Source organism: Paramormyrops kingsleyae, chromosome 25 (genome assembly GCF_048594095.1).
Source record: "Paramormyrops kingsleyae isolate MSU_618 chromosome 25, PKINGS_0.4, whole genome shotgun sequence".
Classification (NCBI taxonomy): Eukaryota; Metazoa; Chordata; class Actinopteri; order Osteoglossiformes; family Mormyridae; genus Paramormyrops; species Paramormyrops kingsleyae.
In genome coordinates this window covers 15,099,040-15,112,094 of record NC_132821.1, presented here as the reverse complement: position 1 = coordinate 15,112,094, position 13,055 = coordinate 15,099,040, and the positions used below count along the sequence as shown (strand labels likewise).

Here is a 13,055-nt window from a genome sequence, read left to right as displayed (position 1 = left end):
GTCTGCGGCGCTATTTAGAGACTAATACAACGTTAGTATTGTAATGTATTGGTTTTTCGTTTGCCAGTCATATATGATGCATTTTATGGGCGGCGTAATACTATGGAAGATCGTAATACTGCGAGATGTTCGATTTGCGACGGTTTTTAACCAATCCGTAGGTTCCTATATATTCGAAGTTTTTTTTGTACCAAATGTTCTTATGCTCAGTTTGGTTAAAATTTAATTACTGCAGCTTGGTCTAGTGGTGGAGTACTATTATCCTGTTTCGGACGTTTTTTGTTTGGTTTATTGGTTACCGTGGTTTTTTTCTTCCCCAGAATGTGTGTGGATATCGTCAATATCAGTGAGTGGCCGACGCAGATGTTCCAGGCGATTAAGAAGGCCTTCCGACGCCTGAGGGCGGCGCTGTCAAAAATCAAGCGTCGCTGTATAGCAGCCGTGAAGGCTCTGCGGCCTGAGGTGTGCCCCCTGCCGATCGTTACTCTGGGGAAAGATGAGCGTGCGAGTTCCCCAGATGAGCAGGATGTTGACCTGTCGGAGCGGCTGGAATGGGAGTCCTGTGAAGTCTCTTCTGATGAGGCCCATGAAGCTGTTCCTGGGAAATCCAGTGTGTCCTCGGAGGGGCCAGGCTGTGACAGTGATTCAAGCTGGTCTGATGACGACGGTGATGACAATGAAAACTCTGAGAATGCTCAGCTCTGGGAATCCTTCCGCAGTGATGACCCATACAATCCGCTGAGTTTCTCCTCTGTGGTGACGTCTCAGGCCACTTGCCCACCAGAGGGCTGCACTCCAAAGGCTGGAGGGACGCAGGTGGAACGTCTCTGTGATGAGGAACAGTGGCGCCCTCTGCAGGAGGAGATGCCCACTACAGGTCACAAAAAGGTATAATTTGGATGATATCACTGTGCCTCTGTGTTCCAGTCCCACAGGGAGACACATTCTTTTTGGGTTTCACAACATCTTCAGTAATGCGTTAATACAAATGCAGTGAACAGCTAATGTATGTGGTTGGTTATGTGTTGTGCTCTTTGTGTAACACTCCAGGTTTCGTTCAACGCCTCCCCTTTGTTATTGCAGGTGACCTTCAGTGAGAAGGTGGAAGTGCGCCCTCTTGTGGCCTGGGCGTTTGCCAGCCGTGTTGCCCGTGATGGATCCTGCTGGTTGCAGATGGCCAGAGACAGAGACCGGTTCCGGAGGAGGGTGGAGGCAGCCAGTGATGTCATTGGGCCTGTCCTGCTCCCCCAGCACAGAGCATCAGTTTGGGAGGGGCTCCTACTCTCGTGTTTATGTCTGACTGACACGCGCCGCCATAGTGAGATTTAACAGTACTAACGTTAAAAAAGCTCTTACTGACCTCGTTTTACTGTATCTTATGCGCGGTAATTTTGCGCTAGTGCTCTGTTTGAGTCCATGAATTATGTCCTGCATAGAAATGTGCAGTGGCAGTACATTTAAACAACTGGATCGCATTTTAAGACACAATCTTATGTAGACATCACACCTCTCCCGGAACTTCCGTGAGTCTCCCGCAAATGGACCACAGCTCCCTCAGCATCCCGGAAATCTGTCCACACAGAAATAAGAGCAATCAAATGCAGGGAAGTGGCCACGTGCCTATGGATTGTATGCTGGGCGTGGCTACGGATCGTCTGCCGCCGCCCCCCAACTTTCACAGCCAGCACCCCCTCCCTTCCCTAAGGGGGGATAATTCAGACATCCCAACCTGCAAAAACTCAATTCAGGGAAGTGCCCCAAACCCCCCAACAAGGAGGGAAATGTAACTTCAACAAACTTAATTTCACAGTTTAATTTGTTCATTAATTTCCTCTAGTCAGCACACTAAATTACGAAGGTCAATATTATGTATTATTTTGACAATAATATAAGTAGATTATTTTACCATTTATGCAAATTCCTTAATTATATTCCATTGCTACTTTACAAAAGTCTTCAAGGAGTCTTTCATGACAGCATTGGCAACTAACCAAGTGTCTAACTAGTGTAGACCTGAATAATACAGCATATGAAATGACACCCGTTAAACTCACCTCAACATGGCTTTTACAGTCGTCTAAACCGTCATGAGCAATGCTGAAATCACTGTTGCAAACAGTACAGCGCGCAACATTGTCATTATTTTAATCCTTATTAAACAAGGATTTTCACTTTTGTGTAGTCTGAAGTGAAATACGTTTTATATTTTCGTTTTTTGGGGCACTTTCCCTCAGTATAGGCCCTCTGTGATCACTGCAAATAAAAAAAATGGTATTCTACAGTTTAATACCATCTTTACTACTAATTTAAAGATAATTAGTATAAAATACATTTTATGTGCATTGCATTTTATATTTTAGCAATCTCAAAAGTGCTATAGAAAAAAAAATAAAGAGATAAAACAGGAGAATTTATAAAGTACCTTAAAATGTCTTTCTAAAAAGATGAGTTTTTAGTAATTAAAAAAAGTTCTTCGAAATGTTGTTTTCGTTCTGTAGTGGATGCAATTTAAGTTTTAACAATAGTAGTCAGTTTAAGAGACTTAAGCACAGTGTCAGTAAACTACATACAAGGATGAACAAGTTTATCCACAGTTACTACACATTCAAATGCAATAATAAATTGATCACAACTTACGCCTTGGAAGCAATTCTTGACGAGTTGTTCGACAAAAGATGAAATCTTGAGCAGAATCTGGAGCTCTTTGTCTCGCTGGAAGCAGAGGTAGAGTAACTGTACATGCGGAGGTCTCCTCTTAATATACCATTCTGATCGCGTCCCCCTCCCCCCCTCGTAGCCCCGCCCACCCCAGCCCCAGTGTCATTCTGAGGGACACTTTGAAAGACAATTTCAAAAAATGTAACTTTTTAAAAGGATAAGAACTGAAATTATATTTCTAAATAAAGTGATAAATCGATAGTGCAGTTCTAAAACTTCTGCACCAATTCGCCACCACACCACAAATATATAGTAGGCTCTACAGTATAATATAATTTACCCAAACAGATTCCTTATGTCGCTTGCTCATATACATTTGATTTGTGTCTGTCTTTGCCATTTCAAAACCATGTTGTGACTCTTGGCTGACTTTAATATAAGCTATTGGGGATGTAATAATTTCCGTTTTACAATATCTTGATTAATGTGGAAGATCGTAATTTAACATACATAGGATGATAATAAAGAATGTTTGCTTTCTTATGCGTCGGTCACGCTAAGCAACCGCAACGCCCCGCATACCATCGGAAAGCTACAGCGATTCTGAGCAATTGTAGCGGAGAAATTTCGCCCCGCCTTGGTAGGGGAAAACTGGCGGTTATTCTACCCAGGGAGACTAAGTAATGAGAGGATCTGAGTCCCTCACCCCGAGTTCTTTTAGTCCCAGTATTTGCGTGTGCAAATATGTTTTACCCGTCCTGCTGCGGGAGGGTGTTGGAAGGCAGGTTCAGGGGACAAAAATGGACACGGTGGCACCCTGAAGTATATACGTTTTCGGCCGGGTACCGATATAATCTGCCGACAACCCTGCACTCCCAAAACCTAGCACGTCGGGTGCGACGGCCCTACCCCCGAGTAGTTACACAATGTTTGAACGCATAAACCACCCTAAACACAAACGAGTGATTTATTGTAAACGGAAAGGTCGCTTCTCTTTCCGCTGTCCTCCAACCTTAAACAGCAAGCCTAAAACGGACGGCATGAAAGAAAATACTTCAGGCCACAGAGCTGAATTAGGCCCCGATGACGCAGAGGAAATTGAATAATTCAAACATCCCCTTTTTTTAGCAATTCACCAATTTGTCCCGTTGTCATCAATAACAGAAAAAGACAGATTTAACTCAAAACGGGAAAAAAAGAAAGAAAACATCTCAGGGTTACACAGCAAAGCATAGCACAATACCAATCGTCATTCACCTATTCAAAATACAGCGCGTAAATGACATTAAACAAACACTTCGACTGCGCTTAATTACATCCAACACACACTTATGCATACAATTGTCCAGATCTGCAACTTTGCCGAGACCTTCACCCGATTGAGGAGAGTGAAGAAAAGGAGCAGGTTTACCAGTCAACGACGGAATGGGTCGAGATGAGTTGTAGGGGGAGGCCTCTGTATGGCAGGGTCACTCACTCGCGCTGCATCCGAGGTCGAAATCGCCCGCGTATACGCCCGTGTAACACAGCTCCGGGGCCCTGGATCTCAAAACCGGCGCGCGCTGCCTCCACTTCAGCACCGCTAATCCGGGTGCCCTCCTCCACGATATTCCCCAGCTCCTTCAGTTCCACCGGATGCCAGGACACGACTTAGACTCCCGAAGATGCCACTCGTCATACCCGCTGTCGTCGACACCACTCAAACAGCCCCTCCGCGTCTCTGTCTTCCGCTGCAGACCGAGATGGCGTCCGGCGTATGCACACCAGGCTGCTCACCACGCTCTCCGCTTGGGATGGCGCAGCCCCAATAATCCCCAACTCCAACACAAACAAAAAAAAAACAACAGACTTTCGTCCTGCCAAAACGAAGCCGGGCTCCAACTATACTAGCCGCGATTCCTTGTAAAAAGTAAAAAAAAAAAAAAAAAAAAAACTTCACGCGACTGTGCTTCCACTTCGCCCAACCGACCTTATTTTACCGCTCCCCTCACCACCAGAGACCCGCCCAGCAACGCTACTCATTAGATAGGCTAAGGCATGACCGCATGATCCAGCGAGCCCAGAGACTAGCAGGGAAACTTTAAAATAAAAACTACGGATCTTTATATCCGCTACACAATATTGGCAGTATGATCCAATTTCGATTTCGCCGTATTTACCCTGAAATTTCTGCACGAATTCGCCACCACACCACATATATATAGTATACTACAATATAATTTACCCAAACAACAGATCCCTTATGTTGCTTGCTCATATACAATTAATTTCTGTCTGTCTTTGCCATTTCAAAACCATGTTGTGACTCTTGGGTGACTTTAATATAAGCTATTGGAGCTGTAATAATTTACGTTTTACACTCCCTTGATTAATGTGGAAGATCGTTATTTAAAATACATAGGATGATAATAAAGAATGTTTGCTTTCTTATTTGTCGGTCGCGGTAAGCAACTGCAACGCCCCGCATACCCATCGGACAGCTACAGCGATTCTGAGCAATATTGCCAGTATGATCCAATTTCGATTTCGCCGTTTTGACCCTGAAATTTCTGCCTGAAAGCACTCGCTCACTAATTGGAGCGAGCCAGCCTTAAAGGGCCCAGATCGCATTACTGATGGTACCACATATTGTTCTAATCCGTACTGTTGTGACACAGACATGACATACAGTGACTACTAATATTAGCAGGATAGGCTCAATGTATAATGTTCCGAATATTTTGGTATATTGCTCGGCATTACTGGTTCTTTAATACATTTATTTGAGTCACTCTGTTTACGTGACCTGATGTTTACGTGATCTCAGCCTAATTGTTGCGTTGGCAGATTGTTGGGGGATGGGTAGCCCTGCATGTGCATCGCAGAGAAGTGCAAAACAGCAATCAAGGAAACAATAGCCCTAGGCTGGCAAGCCCAATCCAGGTATTTGTCCCCTCATGTCAGAAGCTGATGTTAACGTCTTGAATAACTGACCTGCTTGATTCAAATGCTGATGACTCCCAGGCTGAGGAATTTGTAACTAAATAGTTGGATTAAAAATATTTGCATCATTGTAATTTGCTCACAACTACAGCTAACTTGCCTGTGTGGCCTGTTCCCTGTCCCTTGTTTTCTTCTGCTTATCACTTACTTTTAGTTGAATTTCCAATTGTCATCTCCATTGTTTAGTGCTCAATGTCTTTGATAAATAACATCATATATATAATATGTCTAATATAAGTTTAATAACTTTATAATTTAAGTTAGGACAAGCTTAATACTAATTGTATATTGAGGGAATAATTAATAAAATAAAGGGAATGATTCTATAATGCTGTAATTAATCAAAACGAGAACTGACTGGCGCGCCGGCAAGGCAAGGCTACCTAATCGGAACAGATAGGGAGGGCGACAGAGAATATCAGCGGCCCCTACTTATCTTTTAGCCTTCCAGAAGGACAACTACAGTACGAGCCGGCTGGAATCACACATGTGGTTGTCACGTACACGGAAGGTACCGAGAAGGGGGGGGGGGATGCCCAAAGGGCTTTAAAAGGGATACAGCTGATACATATGGCAGAGCCTCCTCCTGTACATGCTGAATGTATGTCAGACGGCCGCTCCCTGATCATAATCAGTCAAGACAATAAACCGGTGATTTGCAACTTCTCCCCGTGTCAGCTGTGAATCTCTTCTCATCCACGAAGTCGGTGGAGACGCAGTGCTCCAACAATTTGGGGGCTCGTCCGGGATCCCCAGGAGATTCGCAGGATTCGGCTAAGGGGTGACGCGGCCTACTTGGACACAGAGAACTGCGAGGCGCCGACTAGAAGAGGTATGCAGAGCCTGTTATATCAAAATCTGCACATTGGATATGTCAAATTGAGCAATTTGAAGTGTCCAGGGGCCCGTCGGTAAATTAAGACGGAGGAGAGGTTGCACGCACTGTGTTTATATAATATATTGGGTATGTCTATGTATTGTGTATGCATTGTGTCCAGGTATCGTGCGCAGAGAAATAGAACCTTAAGGAGCAGAGGGCACGGGACCCCCGCAGGGAAATAGAATTTTAAGGAGCAGGCAGGGAAATAGGACCTTAGGGAGCGGAGGGTACGAGACCCCCGCATTGTCTTTGGTGTGGCAACCCCACTATTTGCTGACGAGCGGTAGAAAAGCTGGGTCAGAATCCCGGGGAATTCAAGACCCCCGAATGCTAGATTGGCCAGAGGGAATAAGGTCCCCCTCTCTAAAACAGGTTGGAGTCTCGAGACGAGGAGTCTCAAAGCTATTTGTGTGTTGTGCTGAGTTGTGGGTGTGCAGGGTTGTGGGTTCTTCCTGTTCAGGGTGCTCGCCGCTCGCTCTCTGTTGGTCGAGCTGCCCGTGGCTCTGCTGTCACTGCTTGCGGTCTTACAGTTTGTCAGAACCGAAGGGGAGTTCTCAGCAATTGGATGCCCAAAAGCGTGCCAGCCCGGCCGCACCCGCTGACTCAGTACGGGCAGGGCCGACGGGTACCTCAGGCGTTCATTACAACTGCCGAGCAGGACCTCGCCTAGGGTGAGTTCTAAGAACACCCCTAGCTTGGACTCTCGGGAGGGTGGGTGACGCCTGAAGGCTATTTTGCTGGCCTTGGTCGAGTCAGAACACCGGTAGTGCGGCCGATAAGCTGACTCTCACCTGGGTTGTCTCAGTTGTGCGTACAGAACACCCCCTTCCAAGTTGACATTGCTGGGGATCGGGGGGGTTTCGGCTGGGAGCGGGCCTGTTTGACTGGGATTGGGCTTGTGTGACGTGCCTTGTTCAGGGGGGACACAACAGTGAGCTGCTCTGAATATAGTCTTATTATTTTAGAAGTTGTTGATTTATGTATTGGTGGTGTTTGTTGGTAGGACATTCGACTAGGATAAGGAGGTGTACTAAGTGTGGGTGGCTGAACCCACATCCGGAGGCAGAAGGGCTGTTAGACAAGGGATCAAAACAGTCAGGACTGATTAAAGATGGACCGCGAGTTTGATCGGGAGCTAGATGATGGGGGATGGGCGCCCCCGGAAAATACAGTGTGGAAGCCACTAGTAAAGCAGATCCAGGTGGTGAAGGAAGCTATAGAAGGGGCAAGTGGTGAAGGAGATAAAGAGAAGGAGGTAGCTGATGCCGGGGAGCGTATGTGTGGGGCGGTTCGAAGCGCCGGGTGTCGAGTAGAGGATAAGCGCTCACTGGGAGAATTACTGTGGAAAAAGGAGAGAGAGCATGCGAGCCAAAGGGACGAAGCAGCAAGGCAGAGGGCGACAGCCAGTATAGTGCAGAAAGGGAAGTGGAAAAAAGAGGAAGAGAGGCATGAGAAGGAAAGGAGAGTGTGGGTGAGATTAGCCATATTTTGGCAAGGGACAGACCACCTCCATAGTGAGGAAAAAGGGGAGGGTAAGTCACTCCCTCCCGTAAAAGAAAAACAAGTAAAACATGGGGATCGTCCCTCAGTGTATAAGGGTAGGGTGGCGCTCTCAACAGCGCCCCCGGCCCATATGTGCCCCATGATCAATGTGACAGGAGGAACCCTCCACATTCGAACACAGGATACTCAGGAAGTCTCAGACTGTGTCCGGTCTGGGAAGGCAGAGGAGGAGTCAGACAGGGACTCAGACATAGGATCTGAGTGCTCTAGTCAAGTGAAAAGAGACAGGTCAGATGTCCGTGAAAATACAAGGGCACAAGAGCAGCCAGCATTTAGCAACAGAGTATTGAGGGAACAGGCAGAAAACCTAGGGGGAGGTGGATGTGCTAAATCCGTCACACCAGGGAGAGAGCTAGGCCTCAGCGGCCGGACGCAGAAGAAAGTAGAGGTGCTGGGCCAGTTGTTAGGGTTACTGGAGGAGGAGGAGACAGAAGTGGCCCTACAGATAGACGGACTCAGCGAGGAGTACATAGAGGGACTGCCAGGCCCGTCTGGAAATAGATACGTCCTGCGCTCCAGAGGCAAGCAGCTCCCCCTATTGAGGGGAGCAGGCAATGGAAGGGAAAGGTATAAACCTTTCTCTATAGGAGATGTGCAGGCCTTGGCAGATAAAATGCCCCCCCCCCCCCCCCCCCCCAGTGGATGGAGAAGTTAGACCAACTCACTCAGGGCATGACGCTTGCACTGGGAGATTTCCGGGCGGTGGCAGCCCGCTGCTTGACTAAACATTCCCTACAGGGCGTAGAAGACAGAGCAGGGACTATTACATATGCAGACAATATGTGTCTGACGATGGTGGTGATGCGCTTGGGTGACGCCATGCGGGAGATGTTCCCCGCCCCTAGTGGAGCAGCCGTCCCAAAGTTTACGTGGGATCCTAAGGTTCACCCTAGAGAATATTTGGATAAATGTAAAGAGGATTGGACCCGTCGAACCGGGTGCCACCCGGGGCAGGAAGGGGTGCAGCGGGAGTGGTTTAGGCGGGCAGTAATGGAGGTGGTCCCAGAGGCAGTTAGGTCAGCTATACTGGGCAACCCGGAACTCCCGGGAGCAGACTCCCATGTGTGGGACCGGCATGTAGTACACCATCTGCAGAGGGCACAAGAGGAAGCAGAAAAGGAAAGAGTAACCTTAAGGAACTACAGACACAATTACTGAAGCTGCAGGTGGGCAAAGCGAGGCAAAAGGCTAATGAAGCTAAAAGGAAAGAGCAGGGAAAGCAGATGGTGCCGGGGGTGTCCCCAGGGGGACCACCCATATACCCGCCCAGCCCTTGGAATGGGCCACCCACCTACCAACAGGGGAGGTGGGGCCAGCAATGGGGAAGGGGCCGAGGCGGTTGGCGCCGGGGATACAGGGGCCGGGGCTGGGGAAGGGGCTCACCGCAAAGAGGACCACCGTCAGGTGTCTGTTTCAGGTGCCGGGCAGAAGGACACTGGGCAAGACATTGCCCAGCACCTGTCCCGGCCAGTATACGCGGCAGGGGAGGACCTCCTGGAGTCCAGGGACTGTCAACCGATCCACAGGTGATGGCACCCAACCCCCAAGCGGCTCCCACAGCAGGACAATATCCAGCAGTGGAGGCAGGGGAGTGGGACTGGTACCCCTCCTCACCATGACGGTTCCCACAAGCGGCCCGGGACGCAGGGGAGGCAGACCCTATGCTGTCCCTTATGGTCATGGACAAAGAACTGCCATTTCTGGTAGACAAGGGAGCCACGTATTCCACTCTTAACGTGGTTCCACAACAACATCATCTGTCTACTCATCTGTGGCCAACATCATCTGTGGGCTTCTCGGGGGAAGAACAGAGACTGCCAGTGACTAAACCGGTGAAGGTTGCGGTGGGAAAACAGACCTTTCTCCACCCCTTCGTGGTGTCTTCTTCCGTTCCAGTAAACCTCCTGGGACGGGACATGCTGGTGAAGCTGGGGGCTTCGATCCTGTGTAGTGCAGACGGACTGGTGGTCACCCTGCCGGAGGGCACTCGCCTGCGGTGCGACGCCCGCACCGCAGGCACGGGACAGTGGCTGGTACAGCCGGTCCAGAGTCAGGCCCTAGCAGACATCTATTGGGGCCTGCTGGAACCCAGCCTGACTGGCATCCTGGCGGCCTACTCAGCGTGGCGGCCCTGGATCTCGTTCCTAGAGCCCTATGTACCCCCACCTGACCCTCCTCATGTGACCCTTTCCTACGACAGGGATAGTACTGATTGGTATGAGGAACTGTTTGTTGAGCAACTAGAAGGCCAGCAGTGGCAAGTTGCCTCTGAGAACTTATATGTGGGTCCCGAAGGGGTAGCCTCAGCCACACTGCTTACCCCAGAACAGCTGCCCTGGTACATGATGGGACAGGAAGCTGTCCCACATGTCTCTCTGGCCCTCCATCCTAAACACCAGGCCAAGGATTTGGGCCCGATGGTAAAACGGGCCAGAGAAACTGAGGACTGGGTGCAGACCCAGATCCCACAGGTCTCCTTCTCGCCCTCCTGCAGTACCTATCGCATACAAGTCACAACACAGGACACAGCCCTCCTGCAACATGAGCAGATAGCTAGAGATCACGGGTGTGAAAAGATGGACCACCCAAAGGCGTCGGCCCTTCTGGCGTCTCTGCCAGATTCGCTGTGGTCCACCAGCCCCACAGATGTAGGTCTAATATCCTGCACGCCAGTGCAGTTCCAACTTCGATCAGGGGAGGGTCCCCTCTGGCTCAGACAGTACTCGCACAAGCCGGCGGCGGAGGAAGGGATAGCTGAGACTATAGAGGGCCTCTTGCGTGCCAGGGTGTTAGAGCCCTCCACGTCTCAGTGGAACACCCCCATCCTCCCAGTGGCAAAACCCGGCACAGGCAAATATCGGATGGCCCACAACTTGCGTGCCATAAACAACCTCCTGCTGACCCCTACTGTTCCAGTCCCAAACCCATATGTTGCCCTAACTAATCTGACCCCGCAACAAAAATGGTTCACATGCATTGATCTAGCAAATGCTTTTTTCTGTTTGCCCCTAGCAGAGGAGTGTAGGGACATATTCTCATTCACTTACAGGGGCTGCCAGCTGCGGTACACCCGCCTGCCTCAAGGGTTTGCCCTTTCTCCAGGTATCTTTAACCAGGTCCTGAAGCAGGCTTTGCAGGGGTGTCCTCTCCCGGACGGTGTCACCCTCGTCCAATACGTGGACGATCTTTTGATCGTGGCCCCAACAGCGGAGGCGGCCCTACAGGCCACCCAGTCAGTGCTGCGCCTTCTGTCAGAAAAAGGCTTTAAGGTCAGTAAAGACAAATTGCAGATTGCTAGGACAGCAGTGACCTTCCTAGGACGAGTGTTGTCGGGGGCAGGAACAGGCCTCTCCCCAGCTCATCGGTCGGCTATCTTGCATTACCCAAAGCCCATCACAGTAAAAGACATGTTATCTTTCCTAGGGCTCACAGGTTACAGTCGCACCTACATTCCAGATTACACGGGACTTACACAGCCCCTGAGGGCGCTTGTCCGAGAACACGGCCTACGTAACCTCAGGGCGCCCCTTAACTGGGACCAAGCATCTGAGGAGGCGTTTATCACCTTAAAGCAGAGGCTAGCACAGGCCGCGGACCTAGCCCTCCCAGATTACTCCCTCCCGTTTCACTTGGATGTGTCGGAAACAGGAGAGGTCGTCAACGGCATCCTGTTTCAGAAAAAAGGGGGAGAGAGGAGAGTGCTGATGTACGTCAGCATAAAACTCGATACTACAGAAAAAATACACCCCGCCTGCACAAGGCACGTGGCGGGAGTGGCCAAAATTATTCAGAAAACAGCACACATAGTGATGGGACATCCGCTGCACATTCTGACCTCGCACAGTGTGGTGGCTTATGTGAATTCACAGACGTTTACCATGACGTCACTCAGGCAACAGAGACTTAGTAAAATACTAGAGGCACCTAATCTGAATTTTTCTCACGAAGGGATCAACATGGCAGACCACATGAGCGGGGGAGAACCACACGAGTGTGAGTACCGAGTTCAGAAGGAGGAGAAAGTCAGACCAGACTTAGGGGCAGAAAAAATAGAGAAAACAGACGATTGGTTTACAGATGGGTGTTGTTTTAGAACAGACACAGGAGGGTTGCAGCCAGGGTATGCAGTGGTGGCCAGACAAGGCCAGGATTATGTAACCTTGAAGGCAGACAGGCTGGGGGGAACCCAGTCAGCCCAGAGAGCCGAGGTGATAGCGGTTATCGAGGCCCTGAAATTAGCAGAAGGGAAAGAAGTTACCATATACTCAGACTCAGCATATGCTGTAGGCGCAGTGCATGTGGAACTCAGCCAATGGCTGAGGGCAGGATTCTTGACCGCGGGGAACAAGCCAATAAAACACGAAGCAGAAATGAGGGAATTGGCAAAGGCCTTGATGCTTCCCAAAAGAGTGGCAGTGGTCAAGTGCAAGGGACATGAAGGGTCAGGAACAATGGTAGCGAAAGGAAATCAGGCGGCAGATGAGGAAGCGAAGAGGGTCGCAGGGTACGTGGTGTCCAAACAGATGATCACAGTAGAGGAGGAAGTTCACCAGAATTACCGACTGACCCTAGAGAAAGTTAAGTGTAGTGGATCCTCTCGTGCGTTGTGTGCGTTGATAATAAAAGAGACTCCACACAAGGATGTAGTTGTCATGTGCTTTAGTTTTTGATTTCTTCGAGTCTGCATTGAAACATAACAGCCACCATGAGACAGTGAAAGGAGGAATCTCTGCTCTAGTTGTGCCTCCTATCGCTATGACATCCCGCGTAAGAGAGCTAACAAGCATTGACAATTCTTTGAACAACAATAATAATGAAAATATAATGGAGAGAAAATCAAATACAGCAAAATAAAACAATGCTATAATGATCCATTTACATACCTGCATTGAAACATAACAGCCACCATGAGACAGTGAAAGGAGGAATCTCTGCTCTAGTTGTGCCTGTCAATCATTACATACTTTTTCAG

General features: G+C 49.0%; 1 long non-coding RNA gene across 1 annotated transcript; it reads right to left on the bottom strand.

The window, feature by feature from the left end:
* Positions 1–3: 3 nt before the first annotated feature.
* On the bottom strand, positions 4–5,003 carry LOC140582798 (uncharacterized). The gene is made up of 3 exons (XR_011985577.1): positions 4,070–5,003; positions 2,638–2,712; positions 4–2,253 (listed from the first exon to the last, which is right to left on the bottom strand). It is a non-coding gene; the product is annotated as an uncharacterized lncRNA (long non-coding RNA).
* Between the last annotated feature and the right edge of the window lie 8,052 nt (positions 5,004–13,055).